This window comes from Pan paniscus, chromosome 13 (genome assembly GCF_029289425.2).
Source record: "Pan paniscus chromosome 13, NHGRI_mPanPan1-v2.0_pri, whole genome shotgun sequence".
Taxonomy (NCBI): domain Eukaryota; kingdom Metazoa; phylum Chordata; class Mammalia; order Primates; family Hominidae; genus Pan; species Pan paniscus.
The window spans coordinates 92,055,058-92,081,139 of NC_073262.2; the positions used below are offsets into that span (position 1 = coordinate 92,055,058).

Sequence of the window (26,082 nt, forward strand, 5' to 3'; positions counted from 1 at the left end):
TCAACTTATACCTAAAACAGAAAAATTATTTTCCCTTTACCCATAATTTATCTTCTAATTTTACCAGCAGCATTCTGTCAGCCCAGTACACTAAAACCACATTGATAGGAAAATGTCAGTCATGTTTTCTTCTTACATTCTATGAGTTATTAACCAAGAGCACAGCTGGATGATTAACTACTTGTCTTAGTGCAAAATGTTCCAATTGCACCCTGACTGCCAGAATTTTTTTTCATTTTTTATTTATAATTTTCCTGGCAAGCATATTGTTAACTTTACCTCTCTGTAGTTAACTGCCAAATGTGAACAATAAGTTATTCAACTTATCCGCTTTCCTATTCTTCCTATTCTTCTAAGCAAGTCTAGTTTCTGCTTAAAGAGGAAATATTCACTAGAAAGATTTTAACAAATGAAAGAGTAGAACAGAGCAAACAACATAAAATAGAGAAGATAGTCCTTTGAAAAATATTTTAAGATACCAAAATGTCTAATACTGATGAGAATGAAAAGGCATATGATACAAATAAAATTAAGTAAAAAGGGGAAGTAATTAGATATGTAAGTTTTTTAAATTATAAGCCAGTTTTTGGATCAGCTATATGCTAGTAAATTTTAAGACAGAAGATATGCATAAGTTCCTAGACTATAAAATTACAAGTTGACACAAACAGAAATACAGAATTTAAATAGAAGAAAACATACTAAAAAATGTAAATAGTCAAAATAAATAAATATTCAAAATCTATAAAATGACAATTTTTTTCCTCTTCCTTTCCAAAACTAACAACTTTCATTAACTTTTAAAAAAAAAATTCTTTCTGCATTGTGTAGGAACTTCAATGCTCTCAAATACAACTAGTAATGGTGAAATCCTTGTCTTCTTGCCCATCTGGAAAGGTAATGCATCTAAAGTTTCTCCATTAAGTACAATACTTGCCAAATGTTTTTAATAGATCACCTTTACCAGGTCCAGGAAGCATATTTCTTATAGGTTTCTGAATTTATAAATTTACAAATGTCTTCTAAACTTTATCAAATCCTTTTTTTCACTTGTAATTAAAATTATCATTATCATATGTTTTTTTCTCCTTAATCAATTAATGTGGCAAATTAGTATTATTGCTTTTTCTCATGCTAAAGCATCTTCACATTCCTAGGATAAACCCTATTTGATTATGATATATTCTTATTCTTATTTGTATTATTTATCAATTTATTATCAATTTTTTCAACATTATTACTTACAGAAATAATAATTTCAATTTAAATTCAATGAATTCACCCACCTAGAAAAGTATGGTACTAACAGCCTCTTAATACTAATAAGAGATTTCAGAAAGATTATCAAATACTAGATCAACTTCCTCTTCATTACCATCTCTCCCAAGTCATGAGTGGCATTGGAAACTGGCAAGAGGAAGTGGAATTGATGATTCATTTAGTTTGAGTTTCATGGAGTAGATCTAAAGTTCACAGTCACTCCCACATAGACTGAAGTGATTGCTAGCCTTCTCATAGTAGGAATGACTTCCATGAATCCTGCTATAACCCACCGTGTTGACCCACCTGTCATGTAGACACAAAGGCATAGGCAGACTGTCTTACACTGGGGAAATATGTTCATACAGGAAGGGAAACAAGGTCTTAAATGTAGAAAACCAGAAATTAGTCTAAGGAAAATTCTTCCAGTCATCATATCTAAAAAACGCAAGCAATGAATCCAGCCTCACCTGTGCCTAGTCAAAAGAGAAGTAATCTGTCAGGAACACATGCAATAATGCAATTAATGCAGTTATTACATGAACACACATGTTCTCCTTTCTGAATTTTGTGAAATAGTATTTATCAGAAAGTCCAGGTTTCTTGGACAAAAACCTGTAGCTGCACTACTAAGAGTATATCTGCTTGTGATACTATGTGTTCTCTGCATTCCAATTATCAGTAAGAAATTATTTTGATTAACTATACAAGAGAAAGACTGAATTACCTTCTTACTCTCCCTACATATAGAATATAACAAAAATTTCTACACTTGAATAGGTGATTAAGAAGTATATAGCAAGGTTGGGCCCGGTGGCTCACGCCTCTAATCCCAGCACTTTGGGAGACCCAGTCGGGTAAATTACCTGAGGACAGGAGTTCAAAACCAGCCTGGCCAACATGGTGAAACCCCGTGTCTACTAAAAATATAAAAATTAGCCAGGCGTGGTGGTGGGCACCTGTCATTCCAGCTACTCGGAAGGCTGAGGCAGGAGAATCGCTAGAATCCAGGTGGAGGTTGCAGTAAATAGAGATCGTGCCACTGCACTCCAGCATGGGCGACAGAGCAAGACTCTGTCTCAGAAAAAAAAAAAAAAAAAAGTATGTAGCAACTTCCAGTCTCGGCTGTGACATATAAAGAACTTGAAAATTCTAATAGAAGTGCATTCTGCAAAATACTTGACCAGTATTCCTCAAAACTGCCAACGTCATCAAAAATAGAGTCTGAGAACAGAAAAAGACTTCAGGTAAAAACTAAGGAAATCTGAATAAACTATGAACCTTAGTTAATAATATTGTATCAATATTGATTCATTAACACAAAAAGTGACAAATGTACTATGTTAATAATAGGGGAATCTGGGTCTTAACTTCTCCATAAATCTGAAACTTTTAAAAAGTGAAATCTATTTTTTAAAGTATGTAGCCAAAGAATATAAGAAAAAATATAGAGGGATATAAGATAGTATCAAATACTTTTTTCTAAATCATGTGATGTCTTTGGAATTTTTCAGCCAATCTGTAATTTGTTATAATTTTCTTTCTCAGTTTAAATATTCACTTTCATCATTAATTCTATATAAGCAGTTTATATTCCATTTGTTTTAAAAGGGCTGCCAAAATTATATGAGCTTCAGACACCACCCTAGCTTTAAGTCATGGTTAGTTATTCGCAGTTGCTTTCTACTCACTGAATACTCCTCATGCCTCTATATTTTTGCATGTTGAAATTTTCTCTAATTTTCAAGGTAAGTCCATATTGAATGACAGAGACAATTTATCCAAAAACAATGAACTCAGTATGGTAAAACCTGGATTGTCTTCCTAAATCAAGCCTTGTTCAGTACTAGCACCAACTTTACGGAGACACTTAACTTCTTCCTATGAAGAATCTCAGTTCTGCCACTTGTCAGTTCTATGGCCTTGGCTAGCTGTTTAACACATTAGTGCCTTAATTTGCTCATCTGTAAAATGGAGACAATAACACTGGGCAAGGATAGGGTTATCTTATGGCTGCACTGGGGCAGCTCTGTGCTTATCTCCACGGATGCCTGGAAGTCTGTTACTGACCCTTGGTCAAAACAAGAATGGGAAGTAATAGCTAGTGATTTAGAACATGTCACTTAAAGTTCAAAACTCCCCTGGAGGCACTCCATATTATCTTGTCTACATTATTTAGGATATATGGATTGATGGTTTGCATCTGGTTTAACTTGTTACACAGCTTGGCTGTAGCAAAGTGACCAGTAAAGGTGAAAAAGGCCCTTCAGTAAACTTGCATTTGAACTATGCTGAACTTAGACACCCCACACATATCTGAAAAGTGCATAATCCAAAGATGAAATGTCTCATGTGCAACTGAGAAAAGACCTTGACAGGTCTGCAGTGGGTGTTTTCAGACATCCTATGATTGCCTACACTTTCCTTCTCCTCATATCCTATATTATTTGCAATCATTACAGCCTTACATGAGTGTACCCTGTGGAGTCTTGAAGAGTTCTTTTATTTTGAGACCTTGTATAGCACCATCAAAAGGCCCTTGTAAGGATTAATTGAGCTAAGAAATGTAAAGCACTTAGCACACTGCCTTACCAGTAATAAGCGTTCCATAAATGACAGCCATGATTATTCATATTTTCCCTCTTTCCAATAAGGTCCAACCCCCACCCCATTAATGACAACATTGAGATGGAATTAATTGCTTCCATGAACTATTATTATCTGTAGCAGTGGTTCTCAACAAAGAGCTATTTTGCCCCTCAGGGGACAATTGGCAATGTCTGAAGACATTTTTGGTTGTCACAACTGGGAGAAAGGTACCATTGACATCTGGTAATTACAGACCAAGAAAGCTGCTAAACACCACCCCAGGACAGCCTCTCACAACAAAAAATTATTTAGCGCAAAAAGTCAATAGTGCCAAGGTGGAGAACACTGGTCCAAGTCACTCTTATTGTTTATCTTAATTACCATCACATTCCTTAAGCACCAGGCATAGATCCCCGCAGGTGCGTGCATGTGTGCATGTGGGTGTGCTTGTGGGTGTGCTTGTATTCAGTAAAAGTCAAACCTATAAGATGGCCTGAAAATTTCTCCTGCCTAGCCAAAGAACTACCTCTCTTTATGGCAAGCTGACTAAAGAAGGGCCTCTTCCTTTTGCTGTTGCTGCTTACCACAAGTGTTAGCTACATGCAGGGAATCAAAGAATGAGAACTTTGTGCTACAATATCAGCTCTTCTGGAGGTTTGTGCGTCTTCCCAATTATATCATCGTCACGACTTTCTCAAATCAGGCGAGAAATGCTTTTCCACTCTCTGGTCTTTCTTTCATCCCTAGAATGAGATTGTGCATCCTCCACCAGAAACTCTCCCGAAGGCTGTAAGTGTTGGCAGATGATCTCACTTTATTTCTATCCAATGCCTGCAAAGTGAATCTAGCGCATAGGAAAACAACTGTGACAACCACATACTCAGAAATTCTCCCTCACTCTTGCTCCTCACAGAAAACTACGTAAGACTATATTCCAATGACATTCTGGAGGTCATTTTTATTTTTTCCCAGAGTATGTTCATAACACTTTACACAACCCATACCCTAGGAGTATATCTGATATTTTCCTTTTAAGGTGACCAACTGCCCCAATTGGCCCAGGACTTTCTCAGGTTGAGCATTGATAATCCCATGTTCTCAGAAACCCCTCTGCCCCAGACAAACTATGATAGTCAGTCCCTCAACTCTTACTCAAGTGCTTCTTAGCATGTAAAACAGCTACATTTTAATAAATGTTGTGATAAAGCAAAATTCCACATATTGACTTCCATGTTTTATTGAACGTAATTACTACATTGGAGTGGTTCTCCAGGACATTCTTTCTCCCAGATCGACTACACTACTATTGCCTTTATATGGCCAGTACTGTCAAAGCACAACATTGAGGTCACTCACACTAAGAAGCCACTTTCCACATTATTTACACAGTGGATAGGACAGAATCCAGAACTTTACCTAAACAGCTTCTTCCCCAGAGCTTAGCTCCAAGACAAGCATCTTATTCAACATAAATAACAACTGAAACACTCTATCTACTGTCACAACTACTAGTAATCCAACGCATCACTCTAATTTATATTTCCAGTATCAAGTCCTTCAGATGTGTGTAATTCATCTTCATGTGACAGCAGAAAGAATTCATATTGCCCGCCATGGGCCTTCATTACTGAAAATATTACTGCAAATATTTTAAATTATATTTACATTATAATTATAATTACATTATTACTGAAAATAAGCAGCCATCTGTTTTTACGGCAGTCTTTACTTGGATAGGTCCCATTTTTAAGCAATCTAGATTTTAATGGATTTTAGCTTTTAAGTCAAACATCTTCATTTATAACAGATTTATTTTCCAACTCTTCTACCTTCAAACGCCTTACAATAGCCCCACCCTTATCCCCATTTTTATTATATAAACATATAACAAATAATTGTGTTTCTTTTCTCTTGTTTCTCAGCAATCCTGTGAATTAGCTAGCTCAGTTATTGTTATTCTCATTTTAATTTTTATAGATGAGCAAACTTATTTGACATCAAAACAGAAAAAGATAAGTTCCCTTTGAGAATGTATAACTGTGTTATTGTACTTGCAGTCTAGAAACATACCTTAAATTCATAGTGTTCCATTCAATCCCTCTGAGTTATTTCAGTATCTCATTTGCTATGATAACATCATTAATAAAAACCATCCACATCACCAGCCACTGGCTGATCCAACTTCAAGTGCTGATACACCTCACACTGCACAACATACATCGGATAGTAAATGTTAAGAAAAATCACTGGTTTTCCGAGGGGGAAAAAAAAACACTAGAATTCATCACAAATGAAGATCGATTCACATTTAAGCAAATACCAAAATTATTCAGCAGTTGAATTCCTGTTAATATACTTTCCTTCATGCATTACCTAACACTGAAGTCAACATCTCTAATGTAAGATAATTTTCAAAAGTCTACTATATTAAATCACCAGTAGAATGCATTCATTAGATAAAGTTAACTGTAGTATTAACATAACTTGATACAAAATAGCAGTCTTTGTACAACATAAATGGTGAAAGGACCTGGATGAGTTTATACCAAAGGAAAGTCCTTAATTCTTTTGCCACAGCCAAGACTTTCTCCTTTCCTAATGCATGATTCGGATTTCTACACCCTACCCATTTTGTAGGTGCGCAGTAAATCAGTTGAACCATGTACTATATAGTTAACTCAGCCTATTCAGGTGATCATAAAGAAAAAAGGAAAAGCTTGTTTCTTGAGAAGTTCCATCCTTCTAAATTTACTTCCTCACTAATGAACAGAGGTCACCTATCCACTACAATACAGTAAACAGAAGTGATTTCATTTGTGCCATGAGAATGTGTCCTGCTTCAGCTGCTTACAAGCAAATAATAACACTAAATGTTTGTTTTGTCTAGACAACACATTAAATTCAAAACATGGCTTCAAATAAAATAAAACATGAAATATATAAGCATTTGTAACTAACTGGAAGAAGAAAGTTACTGTGACTTACCAAAGATTTAAGTTAGAGCATGTATCACTAATACTGAAAAATCATATTATAAATGTATGTTTTGAACTAGTCTTACCTAATTTTGAAGACGGTCAAGTTTTTTTTATTAATATCAGTACCCTCCAACAATCTTAAAGTATATTTTGTCTGACATTAATACAGCTATGCCAACTTTCTTTTAGTTTGCATTTGATTATTATTTTTTATCTTTTTATGCTTAAACTTTCTGTATCCCTATGCCTCAGATATCTATTTTGTATGTAGAATATAGCTAATTTCATTTTTCCTTTATTTTTCAATCTGCTAATCTCTATCTTTTAATTGAGGGAGTTTGATACATTTGTTTTCATTGAGATTATTCAAACTCCTGAAAGTTTTTTGAATATCTATATATTCTGAATTTTATATTAATTGTTAACTTTTGTGTGTATTACCTATGAATTTTGATTATTATAGTAGAAGGACATTTGTACTGATAAAATTGAGAGCCAGTATTCTACGATAATGTGACTAAATAAACTCTTGAGTCATTTCTAAGAAAATTACATAATTCCAAAACAAACATTCCAAATATATTTGTAATAGCTTCATCCCAGCAAGTCTGTTATGCTGCCACAATGGACACCAAATGACTCCCTGTTGCATTTAATTTTCTCTGTCATCTCATCTCTACCTCTAATTGTACTTTTTTCTCTCTCCATTGTCTTTTTTCTGGCTTTAGGAATGGGTGGTGTGGTAAAGCTGAAAGAGCAATGAGTTATGAAGTCTAAGAAATGCATTTCAAATCCCATTTCTAGTACCACTTGATGGCTTGGCAACCTTGAACAAATTCCTATTCCCCTCATCTGCAGAACAACAATAAAAATATCTACTTCATAGAGTCATTATAAGAATAAAATAATGTGTGAAAAGAGGTGTTCAATGTGTTTTATTTCTCTCCTCATCATCACATTAATAGTGTAAAGTCAACAGAATTATATAAACTTGTTATAACAGCAACATAAACTTTTGATATATAATTTCAGCAAGTCATTTTCAGAGATGTCATCTCTGGCTGTCACATTATCTAAAATAAAACACACACACACAATCACACTCAACACATAAAGCCACACACAACACGTGACACAGAAAATGTATACACCACATACAATCATACTCAACACCCATACAACATGCACATACAACACATACAACATACATAGATAATAAACAATCTTCTTCTATAAACACATATACTCACATACATAATTTCATAGGCCCAAAACGTATTTTATTTCCTTTATAGGATTTATTCAGTATCTGAAATTATACAATTGACTGACTGACTTATTAAATACCAATGCTCACAGGAACAGAAACATTAATGGAAAGGGAAAGTGACACAGCTAGCTAGTATGTGCTAAAAAAAAGGCTAAGTCTGACAGGATGTGATACATTATGGAAATTTGTCTCCTCCAAATTTCGTGTTGAAATGTAATCCTCAATGTTGGAGGTGGGGCCTGGTGGGAAGTGTTTGGATCATGGGTGCAGATTCCTCATGAATGGTTTAACACCATCCCCTTGGTGATAAGTGAGTTCTCCCTCTAATAGTTCATGTGAGTTCTGCTTGTTTAAAAGAGCATGGCACCTCCCCCTTCCCCACATCTCTTGCTTTTGCTATGAGATGTGCCTGCTCCCCCTTTGCCTTCCACCATGATTGTAAGCTTCCTGAGACCTCACCAGGAGCAGATGCTAGTGCCATGCTTCCTGTAAAGCCTACAGAACTGTCAGCCAAATAAACTTCTTTTCTTTATAAATTATCCCGTCAGGTATTCCTTTGTAGCAATGCAAAAACTGACTAACATGGAAAATTTCTACCAAGAAGTGGGCATTGCTATAAAGATGGTAATGTGGAACTGGCTTTGGAACTGGGTAATAGGCAGAAGTTGGAAGAGTTTTGAGGTCTCAGAAAAAGATAGATAAGGGAAGTTTGGAACTTCTTAGAGAAGTGTTAAGTGATTCTGACCAAGTGTTGATAGAAATATAGACAGTGGAGGCTAGGCTGAGAAGGTCTCAGATGGAAGTAAGAAATTTATTGGGAACTGGAGTCAAGGTCACCCATGTTATGCCCTAGCAAAGAGTCTGGCAACACTGTGTTTATGTCCTGGGAATCTGTGGAAGTTTAAGCTTAAGAATGATGACTTGGGGTATCTGGCGGAAGTAATTTCTAAGTAACAAAGCATTCAATGTGTGGCCTAGCTGCTTCTAATAGCCTAAAATCAGTTACGGGAGCAAAGAAGTGACTTATAGTTAGAACTTACATTTAAAAGGGAAGCAGATTGTAAAAGTTTGAAATATTTGTAGCCTGGCTATGTGGCAGAAAAATAAAAACCATTTTCAGGATTGGAATACAAGCATGTTATAAAGCAACCACTTGCTAGAAAGATTAACATGACTAAAATGGAGCCAAGAGCTAATAGCCAAGATAATGGGGAAAAGGCCTTGAAGATATTTCAGAGATCTTAGAGACAGCCCTTACCATCACAGGTCAAGAGGCCAAGGAATAAAGAATGTTTTCAGGGGCCAGGCCCAGGGCCCCATTGCCCTGCACAGCCTGAAGACACTGCTCCCCACATCCCAGTTGCTCCAGCTCCAGCTGCAGCTCAAAGGGCCCCACATACAGCTCAAGCCACCGCTCAAGAGGGTGCAAGCCTCTAAAATAGAAATTCCTAATCCTGCTCCACAGAAATGGCATCAGAATTAAATTAATGGATAGAAAATATGGGAAAACACTTAGAACAGAGACAAGTACTCAATATATATTTATAGAGACTTACTTATATTTAGAATTCTCTAAGACCAGTAGTACCGGATGATCATTATAGTACAAATTTTAGCCACTCAAAGTACTTGCTTTCAATTCAGTAAAACATTTAGTATTAGTTCCATAATTAAGTAAAATCTATCATTATAAATAGTTAAAATCCATTTACAGACATATATCAAGCTCATTATGTTCAGTTTTTAAAACTGTCTAATATTCTATAATGGCATACTTTATATACATATAAAACATTAAAAATAAAGAAGTTCATCTCTCATTGTTTATGTTTAAATACATATTTAAGTTCTGGAATCATATTTTAAAATATGTAAAAAGCTATAAATGGTAACATTTCTGCAAGTGGACTAGCAGGAGGATTTTTTACTTTTAATTTTAAGCCCTTATGTATTGTTTAAGGATTTTACAAACAGCATATATAACTCACATACTTAATCAAAATAGCATGTATTTTTCCAAAAATACAGTCATTATAAAGTGGAATATATCCTTTTTCTGATGAAGCATTTTTAATAAGTAGGTATATTTAAAAAAATACATTTTGAAGGACAAGAGTTGACTTGTTAAGTCATTACATCATCTTCTGTTTGTAGGCTTTTATTATACTCATACAAACAAGCTTTATTTTGAATACTTTCATGAACTCACACCTCTCTCATCTGAAGCTAAGACTGTTCCAAAAGTTGAATTTTGCAAGCCAGTCAATTAGTAGCAAATGCAATGACTTCATATTTTGGGAAAGTTGACATATTTTTAAAAACATTTTTTTTCCATATGCTACACTTGGCACTAACTTCAAAATGCTCCAGATTGTTCTGGATCATTTCATGGCAAAATTCATTTCTGTATTACCTCATTTTCTTCCCCAAAGGATGCCTTTTTTCTGTTCAAGTTAAGCAGACATTAATATCTCAGCAGGGAAAATATGACTCTTGTAATTTTTATAATAGCCTTTTCAGTCCCAAATATTAGAGTGGTATTACAGTTACTGCTCTATAACTATACAAGATTCCTTTAAGTTTAGTTCAGTTCAACAAATATTTATTGATCATCTTATATGCCACAAACTAGGGTAATTTTTAGAGTTACAAAATTAGCTCAGTGTTTAAATGTTCTGCTGTTCAAATATTCATCAACCAAAGGGGAAAAAGATATCTAAAGAGAATTTTAATATGACCCCTGAGGGTCAAGAACCCACAACGGAGGGGAACCTCTCTGGTTTCTATTTTTCAAAATAAGCATGCACTCTTCCACTCAAATTTATATTTTTGTCTTATAGGTTCCTACTAGGTAAAGTCACTTTGTACCTTTCTTTGTACCAGGCTTTCTATATAGCTGCAAATAATCAGACTCTGAATAATATTGTGTGAATAACAATAATTAGTGTCTGGAAAAAAATATGGCAAGGACATATACTTTGGGTCTCACAATATGTGAAACTAAATCCAGTATGAGAAACTTAGATCCTAAGACAGCAAAAACGAATGCAGCTGAAAGAAAGAAGAGTGGAGATAAAGAATGAGGAAAAGGAGAGAAAATGAGTCAGTTCTATAATTCTTCTCTCCTATAAGCAAAGACATTTGCAATCCAGGAAATGCCTTTAATCTCCCATGTAACTAAGGTCATAGCTTTGCTTTCACGTACCTATTTTGAACTATTTGTCTAAAGCAGTGGGACAATGTGCTCTTGACTGTTGCTGTGAAAACACACAACATGAGAAGAACTTAACCTTGAAATTGAGTCCATTTTTGAAGGAAAAAATGTCTTATGGGGGAATAGAAAGCAGTCTGCATGAACCTTACCTGGGAAAGCAGCCATAAAAGACAGTGTTGGTTCAAAGGACAGTTGTGACTTAGAAAAAATATTTTACTATAAAAATATTATAGTAGGAAAAATTAAATGACACATACTGCATGAGTGATGAGGCATAGAGTAGGGCACAGGTTTCTCTAAATACTGAATTAATTATTGTTTTTTGCATATCCTTTTCTTTACTAAAAGCAATTTCAAAGGTTAGATATCCTTTTTTTTTTTGAGGGAGAAATATTCAGATTCCTATAGTTTCTAAAGTCTCTGTGACCCAATTTTACCCTTTTGTTAGTTTTGAGATCACTATTAACAACAAATCAACCACGACCTCAAAATAATTTTAATTACTTTCACTTATCATATTTAAAGAGATGACTGCTAGAGGACTAATTTCATTAAAAAAACTGAAAAGCCACATTTACAAAATGTGTGTTGTATGAATGCATTGTTTAAAAAATTATCAAAGATCTACTTTTTACTCAGTATTATATATGGGGCACAAAATGAAAGCACAGGTGGAATCTTCAAAGATTTTCTACAAAGAATTTTTTATGTCATGACTTAAAAGTGAAAGCATCTCCATCTAAAATTCTTTTCAGGTGAATATACTGTTGCATCTTACTGTAACATGTATTCTCTAACTTGAAAGTATGCCTTCAAGTTAAAGGAAATCTGAGCTAAAGATTCTATGAATGAACAAATAAATATAAATGGATAGAAATAATCACTCTATAATTGTTTACATATTTTCCTTTCACACTATGGATCTTTTTAAAAATACTTTCTAAACAAAGAAGAATGAAGCACCTTTATCTTCAACAAAGTTAACAGGAAATATGACCATATAGGAGATTTAGTTGTCAAAATATGCCCTCGTAATGTAAATCTGAACAAAATGTTAAATCGAATATATATATTTTTATATCTTTTTTTTTTTTTTTGAGATGGAGTCTCGCTCTGTCGCCCAGGCTGAAGTGCCATGGCACAATCTCAGCTCACTGAAACCTCCACCTCCCAGGTTCAAGTGATTCTCCTGCCTCAGCCTCCTGAGTAGCTGGGATTACAGGCGTGCGCCACAAAGCCTGGCTAATTTTTTTGTATTTTTAGTAGAGATGGGGTTTCACCATGTTGGTCAGGATGGTCTCGAGCTCCTGACCTCGTGATCTGCCCACCTCGGCCTCCCAAACTGCTGGGATTACAGGCATGAGTCACCGCACCCGGCCTATATTTTTATTTCTAAACCAATGTAATTTACCAAATAGCATTACTTCATAAATATATTTTGCTAGCTAGCTTAGAGATCCTATCTTTGATTTGTTGAATGAGGTACAGACTATAGTTTATTGATTTTATGATTCTGTTTTCTCATCTTCACAATGGCGACAATGGCTGCTTCTGTCAGGTAATATGATGACAGTGTTTTGTCATAAATTGTACAGTTTCTCAATGTTTAAACTCTTTCAGAGATAATGTTATTTCTCAAGTTTGTCAAATTAGGATAATAGAAGAATTTTCCAAGTACAGTATTATCTGTCTTTAGAGTACACGTATAGGTCTGGAGGAATATCATGCTTAATTGATTCAAGATTTTTGCAAGATAGATCCAAAGTGGTTAATAAGAAATACAACTTAATAAAAATAATGATATTTGAAAATAATTATTTAGACATCTGGAATTCAGAAGAAAGTGAGTGAAAAGGAAAAAATTAGTTTTATTATGTATAACCCTTTATATTAGCATGTTAACAAAGTTCCAAGATTAGCAGAGATCAGAATAGTGGAAAGAAATCTCCAACTCTTCCTGGGGAAGCTTTTGACTCAGCCCACACTTCAACTTGGCTCTCATTCTTCTTGTCCTCTACAGGAAAAATGAGATCTTTTTGCCCTTTTCTGTCTTTCTGCCATGCATGGTGACTTAGAATGTTAATGTAGCTTTTCCACAATGTGTGTAAGCAAATACTGTCTTTGTGGCCTCAGGAAAATATGACACCTTGTTTTATTATGTGGCTCTGTTATTGAATACTTGTGCATTAAATTTTAAAAATTCTTTTAAAAAATACTTAAAATTTTCGCATATTGCACTGTTTGTTAACACTGGTATTTGAACACTTTCTAAGATCTTGCATTTTAAATTCTGCCTCTCTTTATCTACATATCCTTTTATTGCCTCACTGTCAATAATGAAAAACTGATGTACTTATTCCATCACCAAGTACATTTATGTCTTTCATAGTTAACTCTGCATGAGATTTAAGTAGATGGGGCCAGACTACTTCAGTTAACTAATTTCCTACCATATTCTTGATACGTTTGAAAAAAAAAGATAAAAATATACTTGTAGGATAAACAGTGAATTTTGACTTCTCTCCCAAAGTACATAACCTAGATGAGAAAAATGTGGCTTCAATTACAATTGCTAATTATTGTAGCATTCTTTCCCTCTGCACCCAGGTACAGAGTCTTTTTCAAGTAATGTTCAAGGTAACAACTACTGCTCTTTAACTGTTGGCACAGGAATATAAATGTATTTGTATTCCCTAATATAGAAAGGTTTGCACAATTTTGAATTTATATTATCTATGCAGTTGTAAGAATCCTATAATTAGTAGTTCTCAGTTTAAGTGGACAAAATATTGAAATAAATATTTTACTTTTCCCTTGGTAATCACTGACACAGGCAAAGCACTTATATCCGCCTGAATTATTTAGAAGTAATAAGCAGTTTTCCATAAGGCCAGACAAAGGCACTATGTTCCACTTTGCAAATTATGTAAAGTTCCAATCCCAGGAACTAGAGACTAGGCAGGAAAAAAATGCTGAATTTTAAAAATAAACAGCAGTTGCTATTATTTTGTTAGAATTATAAAATATATTTAATATATTGTTACCAATTACGTGCATGAGTGATCTGTAACTAAGGCTTATATGATCTTACAGGACAAAGTCCAAATACCTGAAAATAATCAAGGCCCTTTATAATCTGATCCCAACTTTTCTGCTTCATCTTTACTTTCTACCTTGCTTCCACCAAAATGTAAGTTAAATTGTAGCCTGCAGTTCCTGCAGAACCGTACCGAGGCATGGTATGGCTTGTCACATTCCCAGACATTTGAAAGTCACTCCCCACCCCACTGCCTTCAGTGCCCTTCCCTTCTCTACTTTACAATTCCTACATATTTGTTAAGACCCAGGTCAAAATCAGCTCTCTGAAGCCTTCTCTAAACTTGGACAAGCTCAAACATTTCACGCCTGTATTACTGGAGCACTTTGTACAGACCTACATTATACCGGGTAATGATAATCACTGGATAATCACATGACTATTAATCTCCCATAAACTAGATACATGGTCCTCAAAGACAGGAATTCATGGTGCTTTCATGTTTGTGTTTCCAGTTTCTTGAATAGTACTTACACAAAATAGAAGCTCAATAAAAACATTTTGAATGAATAAATGTTTGAATAAATCATACACTAACCTAAAGTAAATTTGAGTTATAACCAAGACCTTTTCTTAAGTCCACACTAATCTCCCTACTCCATTATCAAATGATTTTTACTTTTTTTGCAGGTCCACCAAAAGTGACAATCTTGCAACTTCTGTATTCACCCATCCCAATCCCTCCACTTTCTCCTCCTTCACCTAGAGGAAGTTATGAATATAAAACTGAGAGATTTAGGGTAAAAAGAATCATGCATCACAGAATAGACACATTACAAGCATGATTATTTGTTTCTCCTTGCGAACCAATTATTTGTTTCTTCTTGCGAACCAATTATTGAATAATTTGTATTGAATAAATGAACTGGAATGTTCTGAGGGACCCAAAGTGCACTTATTGGGTCACAGCTGACCCGTTTTTAAGGGTATAAATAGCACCCTACAGCTGAGAAAATTCCTTATAAGAGTTACCTAACTTAAACTTGGAGAGCAACGAGCTGCTTGTAATTTATTATAAAAGAAGCTCTCATCTTTTGTTGGGATTCTCTCTCTTCCCTAAAGAATGTATACACTTTAATCATTGTAATAAGAGAAATCTTCCCTTCATTTACTCCTCCATGGCCAATTCCAAAGGTGATTTCTTTTTTAATGCATATCTATTATATCTTAACTGTTTACATTAAGGATATGAGGCAGTTTAGACAACAACAAAAATGCATATAATAAAATATAATTAGAAATAGAAAATAGTTGTCATAGAATAGATAAGGTAAATACATAATTTGTAAGAGCAACATAGATGCCATCATTTAGCTTAAATTCTGATTTTAAGTTGCCTGAAAAACAAGGTAAAAATGAAGGCTAAAATGAGTCATCTAATTCTCATTGTTTAAAAAGGAGAAAAGCGGCCGGGCGCGGTGGCTCACGCCTGTAATCCCAGCACTTTGGGAGGCCGAGGAGGGCGGATCATGAGGTCAGGAGATAGAGACCATCATGGCTAACACGGTGAAACCCGTCTCTACTAAAAATACAAAAAATTAGCCGGGCATGGTGGTGGGTGCCTGTGGTCCCAGCTACTCGGGAGGCTGAGGCGGGAGAATGGCGTGAACCCAGGAGGCGGAGCTTGCAGTGAGCAGAGATCACGCCACTGTACTCTAGCCTGGGCGACAGTGCGAGACTCCATCTCAACAAAAAAAAAAAAGAGAAATGCTAACATTGCAGATACTAAGAAAAGCTAAGATTTTTCTGACTCCAGATTTTAAAAGAAAATTCTCATTGTAACTTTGTATATGAAATATGAGATACTAAGTAATTAGTAAATTTTACCCTCAACAATTACGCTGGAAAATCTTATGACTATTATTTATTTTATTATATGATACAGGCTTATTATTAAAATTCAGTGAAGATGATTATACATCAGGTCAAGTTATTATGGTCTTCTTGGTCTAATTTCTTCCAAAGACCACTGTTAGAGTAGCTGGGAAAGTAGTTCTAAATTCTATGTGAGCTATGAACCCTTCTAAGAATCTTTTGAATACTACAGACCTCTCAGCACAAAAATGCACCAGCATACTAGCTTTGTATACAATTTCAGGAAGCTCATTCATCCCTTGAAGCCCATCCATATGTCCTAAGGACCAGAGTATAGATGGATTACACAGTCTTTAAATTTGCAGGCTTAACACTTTTGATTTAAAAAAAATGAGGAGTAAATGATTCAAGGCTGTAGTTTTACTGAAATTCCTAAAATATTTCTTCTGAATCACTCTGTGAACCCACAGGGCAAAATTCCTTTTCTCATGCTAAAAGTATACTTAACTGCTGAGACAATGTCACTTTTGCTTTCCACAGGCATTTTTTACGGCTGGATGAAAGGGTATCCTTAGGTGCTGGTTGCTAAACTGACAGGTCATAAAACTGACATCTCATTATCAAAGGCCACAGAGAGGCAGGGTGCAGAGGTACCTAAGGCAAAACAAAATTTTCTTCAAAGAGATACTCGAGATACTCAGCTCAAGACATGTTAGTGGAGTGTTTTCTATGTCCTTTACATTTTGTGTACATTATTTCATTTACAATAAATTAGTCATTATCACACTATAAATATGAAGCAACCAAGGCTCAGAGACATTAAATAACTTGCTCAACTTTTCATAGTTAGTAACAAAGCTAAATTTCAATCTGAGATATATAACTCCAAGCTCGTGGTCTTTCTAGCACACACTATTTTGATTTGGGAAACTACATTCTAAGAGACTCCTTTCATAACTCTGCTCAGAAAGAAGGTAAATAAGATGAAGGTTTTTTGTTAAGATTTAAACATTGGCATTAGGTTAAGGGTATTCCCTGAATGGACTCTCCCATCTACTTCCCTAGTAGTTATGTAGTCATTTATTTAACCAGACTTGTCCAATATGCACTGGTTGTTTGTGGGTTTTAGAATATATAACTCCTCTTAAAGGGAGTGAAATATTTTATATATATATATCAGCAGTTAAAAATGCTGTTTGTATAAGTAATTACCATTATTGTAGTGAATTTTGCCTGTGGGCAAGAAGTCAGAAACATACACATAAAATATTTTAGGAATGTCAAAGATGAATGGAATGGGATAATAGGCTCTATCTAGGGAAGGTAGATGAGATATTCCAGAACCCACTAGGATGAAATAAAGCATCTAATCTCCCTTATTTGGGATGTACTTAAGTTCAAAATTGTCACACATAAAGTTTTTCCTCTTTTCCTTTAAAATATCTAAAAGAATAACAACAGTAAAATGTTTTAAGCTAAAATATTTTAAGCTAAGAGTAAAGATAATAGAAAAAGTTATAAAAATTTAAAGCTAAAATCAAAATTAAAATATCACTGTAAAATGATCAAAAAATGAGAAAAAATAATAAAAACAGATTTGCCTGTTGGGTCCCAATATTTTTAATGAAAGGCAAATGATGTGTTCCATCTTAAAACATAGTTAATTATTTAAAAACCTCTAGTACAAATAAGTAATTAATATAGATATAGTTATAATTTATACACGTATTTATGCTGTTCAATTATTTTTCTGTAAAAAATATTAAAAATTTTTTAAAAGAATGATAGACCAAAGAATCCACCCATTCACACAGAAAATAAAATAAGTCATATACAGGGGCAAAAAAATTAAGCTAGCCTCAGACATCACACCAACAATCTTTAGTACCAGAAAATAATAGAACAGTATCTACAAAATTCTTCTTAGAAGTATTTTACAACATTTTATAATTTGTAATTTGTAGAAATTTTGAATTTGTAGAAATTCAAAAACTCAGAGAATATAATATCTATGAGTACTTATTGACAATGAAATTCAGCCATCAAATATGTGAATGAAAACAAGGAACTGAAGAATGAAGAAGCTGTGATAAAAAGACTGGTAGAGAAAATGAAATTCATTTAAATGTAAAGCCAAAACTAAACCGTGAGAATTACAGCTATAGAACTAAATGGTAATGTCATAAAAGCTGAAAAGTAAACATTATATTACATTGAGTAAAAAACGGAAACAAAGAAATGGGTGGATGAAGGAAGAGTACTCACTTCTTCACCTTTCACAGCAGAAATCAGTCAATAGGGTATAAAATTGAAACATAAACTTAAAGAAAACTTTTTACCATTTCTCATCTTTTTTAAATGCAGAAAGCTTTTAGGAAGACTATCTCTGATGAAGAAACATCTATCAGAAGCTTAAAAAAATCTTTCATTTTCCTTTTCTTTTGTTAAATTCCAGCAAATTTAAATTTATTACTTTTCATGTAAAATGTATATTTAGATTGCAATTTTTATGCACTGTTTCCAATCATCCATAGCTGTATTCTTATCTTTATAGATGCATTAAGCAATGTCTGGAAAGATGTTCTATATTATATTAATTTTTTTCTGGGTGATTGGGCATGGAAGGAAGATATTTTGTTCTCTTGTACATTTCTTAATTGTTTAAATGTTCATAAAGAGGGTTATTATTTCTACGAAAAATAATAATTCTACAACATTCTACTTAAAATCATGGAAGTATCACAAAAGAGGGTAGTAGGTAGATAATCTTGAAAATAATAAATACTTGCGGTATGTTATGCATTCTTCTTTATATGGAAAGATTGTGCAGTAATTTTAGAAGAAAAATTAAATTTAAAAAGTGAAATAAAATTGTATTTCTTCTATCACTTAAAGCTGTAAGCTGACATCTCAAGTTAACTTTCCTAAATCAAACATCCTTTAAACAGAATTCAAAAATCAGATTATAGATAGAAAATAGTATTGTAATATAAACTTTATTTTTAGTAAAAGTTATTTGAAAAATAGCCCTTTATTATTGTGTCATTAGATAATTAAATTAGACCACAATATAAATTATTTACTTTCAGATTGTTTCTTAGAAAGCATGTTTGTTGAAATTCAATAAAATAAAGAAGGTATTATGTAATAATTTCCTGCTGTTGTTGAATATTTTTCCATATCCATTAAACTTACAACTTGAATAAATGACTACTCAACAATTAATATTTCTAACAACTTAAACTGTTCATTTTAATAAGCTAAACAACTCACATGCTAACTTTTGTCAGGGCAGCAATAAATAAAAGGTGATATACAGCTCAGTGTTTCTATGTTGAAGCTAAAGAATTCCTCTTTAAGACAATTAAAAATATTGAGGTGGAAGGATCACCTGAGCCCGGGGAGGTCAAGGCTACAATGAGCCATGATCATGCCCCTACAGTCCAGCCTGGGTGACAGAGTAAGACCTTGTCTCAAAAAATAAAATAAAATAAAAATTAATTTTTAAAATAAAGATTTTTTAAAGACAAAAGTAAATGAAATTATAGCAAGTGTTTACTCAAGTAGTTAAAGATCAAGATATTAAAATCCCACCTTTGTCATATAGTTAATTCTATTTATGGAAGTTTTTCTAATTTCTATTTATAGGTGATTATAAGTCATATAGAAAAAAGTTTCTGGTTCTTGTATAATTATCTTCTATTCAGCTGTTACGCACGTCCCTATAAGAGACCACCTGAGCAGGCTTAGTGTGAGCAACAAGGCTATTTATTCACCTGGGTGCAAGTGGGCTGAGTCTGGGAAAAGAGTCAGCGAAGGGTGGTGGGATTATCATTGGTTCTTATAGGTTTGGGATAGGTGGTGGAGTCAGGAGCAATTTTTTCAATTTTTTGCAGGTAGGGGATGGATGTTACAAAGTACATTCTCAAAGACAGGGAGGATGTTACAAAGAACATTCACAAGGGTGGGGAGAGTGTATTGTCACAAGGGCAGGGAGGATGTTACATAGTACATTCACAAGGGCAGGGAGGGTGTATTGTCACAAGGACAGGGAGGAATGTTACAAAGTACATTCACAAGGAATATCACAAAGTATATTATCACAAGGGTGGGGGAATGTCACCATGGCTTGACCATGGTGAGGCTAGCTCAGAGGACCTTACATCAGCCATTTAACCAAATTCTCTTGCTACAAACAATTTGTACATTTTTACTAACATAAGTATGTCACAGGTTTCTGTATTACAGTAGTTTTTGCTTAGGCTGACATAACAAAATACCACAGAATGGGTGGCTTAAACAACAGAAATTTTCTTTCTCACAGTTCTAAAGGCTGTAAGTCCAAGATGACGGTGCCAGATGCATTGGTTTCTCCTGAGGCCTCTGTCTTTGGCTTGCAGGATAGCCACCTTCTCACTGTGTTCTCACAAGTTCTTTCCTTTGTGTGCACTCTTCACTGGTGTTTCCTCCTCATTTTATAATGGCATCAGCCATACCAGATTAGGATTTCACCTTTAATGTCCCTATTTAATTTTAATTACCACTTTAACGACCCCATCTCTAAATACAGTAAACTTGGGTGTCAAGGCTTCAACGTATGAATTAAGTAGGACATAATTCAGTCCATAATAGGTTCTAAAAATACTAAGATAACATAGACAAGAAAAGAAAATCATTTTATGTTTCCTTTTCCATTATTTTAGGTGTTATTTCATTTGTATTAGTGTTTTTTATTTTTATTTTTATGGATATATAATAGTTGCACAGTATTTATGGGGTACATGTGAGTTTTTAATAATAAGCATACAATGTGTAATGATCAAATCAGGATATTTATGATATATATCACCTCAATCATTTGTTATTTTTTGTGTTAGGAACATTCTAATTCCACTTTCCCAGTTATTTTGAAACATATAATAAATTATTGGTAACTATCGTTGCCCTATTGCACTACCAAACACTATAACCTATTCCTTCTAACTATATTTTTGTACTCATTAACTAACCACTCTTTATCCAACCCTCCCCCCCATTCAGCTTTCCTATCCTCTGGTAACCATCATTCTACTCTTTATTTCCATGAGATCATTTTTTTTAGCTCCCACGTATGAGTGAGAACATGCAATATTTTTCTTGCCATACCTGGCTTATTTTTCTTAACATAATGCTCTCCATTTCCATTCATGTTTTTGCAAATGACAGGATTTTATTATTTATATGGCTGAATAATATTCCATTGTATATATCTACCATGTTTTCTTTATCCCTTCATCCACTGACGGGCACTTAGATTGATTTCATATCTCGGCTACTGTAACTAGTGCTATAATAAACATGGGAGTTCAGATACCTCTTTGATACCTATTTCCTTTCTTTTGGATGTATACTCAGCAGCAGGATTGCTGGATCATAGGGTAGTTTTATTTTTAATTTTTTTAGAAACCTCCATACTATTTTCTGTAATGGCTATACTAATTTATATTCTCACTAATAGTGTATAAGGATTCCCATTTCTCCACATCCTCAGCAGAATCTGTCATCTTCCGTCTTTTTGATAAAAGCCATTTTAACTGGATGAGATAATATCTGAATGTAGTTTTGATTTGCACTTCTCTGATGATTAGTGATGATGAGCACTTTTTAAGATACCTGTTGGCCATATGTCTTCTTTTGAGACAGGCCTATGCAGATCTTTTCCTCATTTTATAATCAGGTATTTTTTTGCTATTGAATTGTTTGAGCTTCTTATATATTCTGGTTATTAATCTCTTTTCAGAGGGATAGTTTGCAAATATTTTCTCCCATTCTGAGAGTTGTCTCTTCAATTTGTTGATTGTTTCCTTTGCTGTGGAGTATCCTTGTAGCTTGATGTGATCCCATTTGTCCATTTTTGCTTTTGTTGCCTGTGCTTTTGAGGTCTTACTCAAGAAATCGTTGCATAAATCAATGTTCTGTATTTTAAGGAACTTTCAAAATCATGTTGAATCATATTGAATACTAATCATTTCCCTATTCTTTATCATTATAATGGAAATGTCTACATTCATATTAAACATTCATCATTTAGGATAATATTTGCTATTTATTTCTGATAATCTTTTTTAAGCAGCATTCTAGTATTCATATTTTCTTTAGACTTTTTATTAATAGCATTTTTTACTCAAGGCTTTTCAGTGTCTATTCATATACTTATATTGTTTTCTCCTTTAATTGATAAATATAATGAACTAAGTTCATAGATTTCTTATATTGAAATAACCTCACCAATCAGGCAAGAGAAAGAAAGGAAAGGCATCCCAATAAGAAAAGAAGGAGTTAGACGGATGATATGATTCTATACTCAGAAAACTCTACAGACTCTGCCACAAGATTCCTAGAACTGATAAATGACTTCAGCAAAGTTTGAGGATGCCAAATCAATGTACAAAACTCAACAGTATTTTTATACACCAATAACATTCTAGCTGAGAGCCAAATCAAGAATACAATCCTATTTATAAAAGACACATACAAAAAAACCTAGGAACACATCTAACAAACGGGGTGAAAGATCACTACAAAGAAAACTACAAAACACTGCTGAAAGAAACCAGAGGCAGCACAAATAAATGGGAAAATATTCCATGCTCATGGATTGAGAAGAATCAATATCATTAAAATTGCCATACTCCACAAAGCAATGTACAGATTCAATGCTATTCCTATCAAATTACCAATGCCATTTTTCACAGAATTAGAAAAAACTATCCAAAAATTCATATAGAACCAAAAAAAAAAAAAAAAAACCAGCCTGAATAGCCAAATCAATCCTAAGCAAAAGAACAAAGCCAGAGGCATCACATTACCTGACTTCAAACTAACCAAAGGTTGTGGTAACCAAAACAGCATGGTACAGGTACAAAACCAGACACAGAGACCAATGGAACAGAATAGAGAACTCAGAAATAAAGCTGCACAATAAGTACCAGGTAGACAAAAATAAGTTTATTCATCTGTTCTCATGATGCTAATAAAGACATACCTGAGACTGGGTAATTTATAAAGGAAGAGATTTAACTGACTCACAGTTCCACATGGCTGGCGAGGCCTCACAATCATGGCAGAAGGTGAATGAGGAGCAACTCATGTCTTACATGGTGGCAGGCAAGAGAGCTTTGCAGGGGAACTCCCATTTATAAAATCATCAGATCCCATGAGATTTATTCACTACCATAAGAACAGTATGGAGGAAACTGTCCCTATGATTCAATTATCTCCACCTGGCCCTGCCCTTGACATGTGGGGATTATTACAATTCAAGGTGAGATTTGGGTGGGGACACAGCCAAACATATCAATAAGCAATATCAGTAAGCAATATCAATAAGAAAAAGCCCTCTTAATCAATAAATGGTGCAGGAATAACTGGCTACCCATATGCAGAAGAATGAAACTGGACCCCTGCCTATCACCATATACAAAAATTAACTCAAGATGAATTAAAGACTTAAATGTAAGATCTAAAACTATAAAAATCCTAGGGAAAGAAAAGCTAGGAAATACCCTTCTTGATATTGGCATTGGCAAATAATTTATGACTAAGTCCCCAAAAGCAACTGCAACAAAAACAAAAATTGGTAAGTGGGACCTAATTAAACTAAAGAGCTTGTGCACAGCAAAAGAAATTATCAAGAAATTAAACAGACAGCTTACAGAATGGGAGGAAATATTTGCAAACTGTAAGTCTGACAAAGGTCTAATACTCCAGAATCTGTAAGGAACTTAACAAGCAAAAAACAAATAACCCCATTAAAAAGTAGGCAAAGGATATGAGCACATACTTCTCAAAAGAAGACATACAAGTGGCCAACAAACATATGAAAAAAAATGCTCATCATCACGAACTATCAGAGAAATACAAACCAAAACCATAATGAGATACCATTTCATGCCAGTCAGAATGGCTTTTGTTAAAAAGTCAAAAAAATAACAAATGTTGGTGAGGCTGTGGAGAAAAGGGGATATTAATACACTGCTGGTGGGAATGTAAATTAGTTCAGCCACTGTGGCGAGGAGTTTGGAGATTTCTCAGCAGAAAAACTGTTCGACTCAGCAACTCCATTACTGAGTATATACCCAAAGGAATATAAATCATTCCACCAAAAGGATACATGCACCCATATGTTCATTGCAGCATTATTCACAATAGCAAAAACATGGAATCAACCTAGGTGCCCATCAATGGTGGATTGGATCAAGAAAATATGGTACATATACATCATGGAATATTATACAGTCATAAAAAAGAATGAAATCATGTCCTTTGCAGCAACATAGATGCTGCTACATGCCATTATCCTAAGTAAACTAATGCAGAATCAGAAAACCAAATACCAAATGTTCTCATTTACAAGTGGAAGGTAAATATTGGATACACATGGACAAAAAGATGGGAACAATAGACAGTGGAGCCTACTAGTGATAGAGAGAGGAATGGGAGCAAGGGCTGAAAAACTACCTATTGGGTACTATGCTCAATACCAGGATGACAAGTTCAGTTATGCCCTAAACCTCAGCATTATATAATATACCTCTGTAACAATCCTGCACATGTACCCCCTGATTCTAAAATAAAACTTTAAAAAGGGAAAAAAAGAAATAGCCACGCATTCCTGGAATAAGTTCTACTTATTCATGATGTGTTATTCTTTGGAGGCATTATTGTATTCTGTTTGCTAATATTTTACTTAGAATTTTTGCATCCAAGAAGATTAAAATTTTATATAAACTTTGACTCAACAACTCCACTTCTGGGACTCTAGCCTATAAACAAAGTTGCAACAGGTTAAGATGTTTATGCTGGAAGATATTAATGCAGTGCAGTTTAAAATGGCAAAAAAATGTTGTTGTTCTATAGAAGCCAATTTTTAAACTGCAGCTTCAAACTAGAGGGACAGTGTTCTCAAAGTTTTATATACTAGTAATCTTACAGAAAGATGGGGTGCAGTGGTATGATCTTGGCCCACTGCAATCTCTGCCTCCCAGGCTCAAGCCAGCCTCCCAACTCAGCCTCCCAAGTAGTTGGGACTACAGGCACATGCCATCACATCTGGCTAATTTTTGTATTTTTTGTAGGGACAGGGTCTCACTATGTTGCCCAGGCTAGTCTCAAGCTCCCGAGCTCAAGCAATCTGCCCACCTCAGCCTCCCAAAATGCTAGAATTACAGGCATGAGCCACTAAGCCCAGCCTGTTAGAGCATCTAAATGTGTAACCAAAAATTCCATATTGTACACGTTCAACCTGTGCCAACTTCTGTTCTAGGCATAAGAACACAGCAATAAAAATGGCTTTCCTGGAGGATGATAAGATAAAGTAATTACTGCTATATGAAAATAAAGAGTGACAAGGCAGGGAGTGCTAGAGGGAGCATTTTCAACTAGGATGGGTGATCAAGAAAGCCTTCTCTAAGGAGGTGAACTTTAAACGGAAAACTAAATGATGGAAAGGAGACAGGAAGGTAAAGATCCACCTTCCAGGCAGAGGGAACAGACACTATAATAGTCCTGGGGTGGAAACGAACTAGAAGCAGATAGAGTTCTGCATGACTGGCATGCAGTGTGATAGGCAAAGAGCCTTGAGGGATGAGGTTGGATAAGTGGGCAAGAACCAGGCTGAGCACGTACTTGCAAGCCAAGATAAATGGCGGGATTTTGTACTAACTACAGTAAACGGGCATTACAGGATTTCAAAGCAGAAGTGTGACATTGTGTGATTTGATTTTAAAAGGTCATCATTGTACAAAAAATAGATTGCAGTCATATAGGGTTTAAGTGGGAGCAAAATAAAATCAAGAATTAGGAGCCTAATGTATTCACA

The 26,082-nt window shown here is 34.5% G+C and overlaps 1 protein-coding gene across 1 annotated transcript in view; it reads right to left on the reverse strand.

The window, feature by feature from the left end:
• COL5A2 (collagen type V alpha 2 chain) overlaps window positions 1-26,082 on the reverse strand; it is a 408,468-nt gene that overhangs the window by 329,776 nt on the left and 52,610 nt on the right. The window lies entirely within an intron of this gene.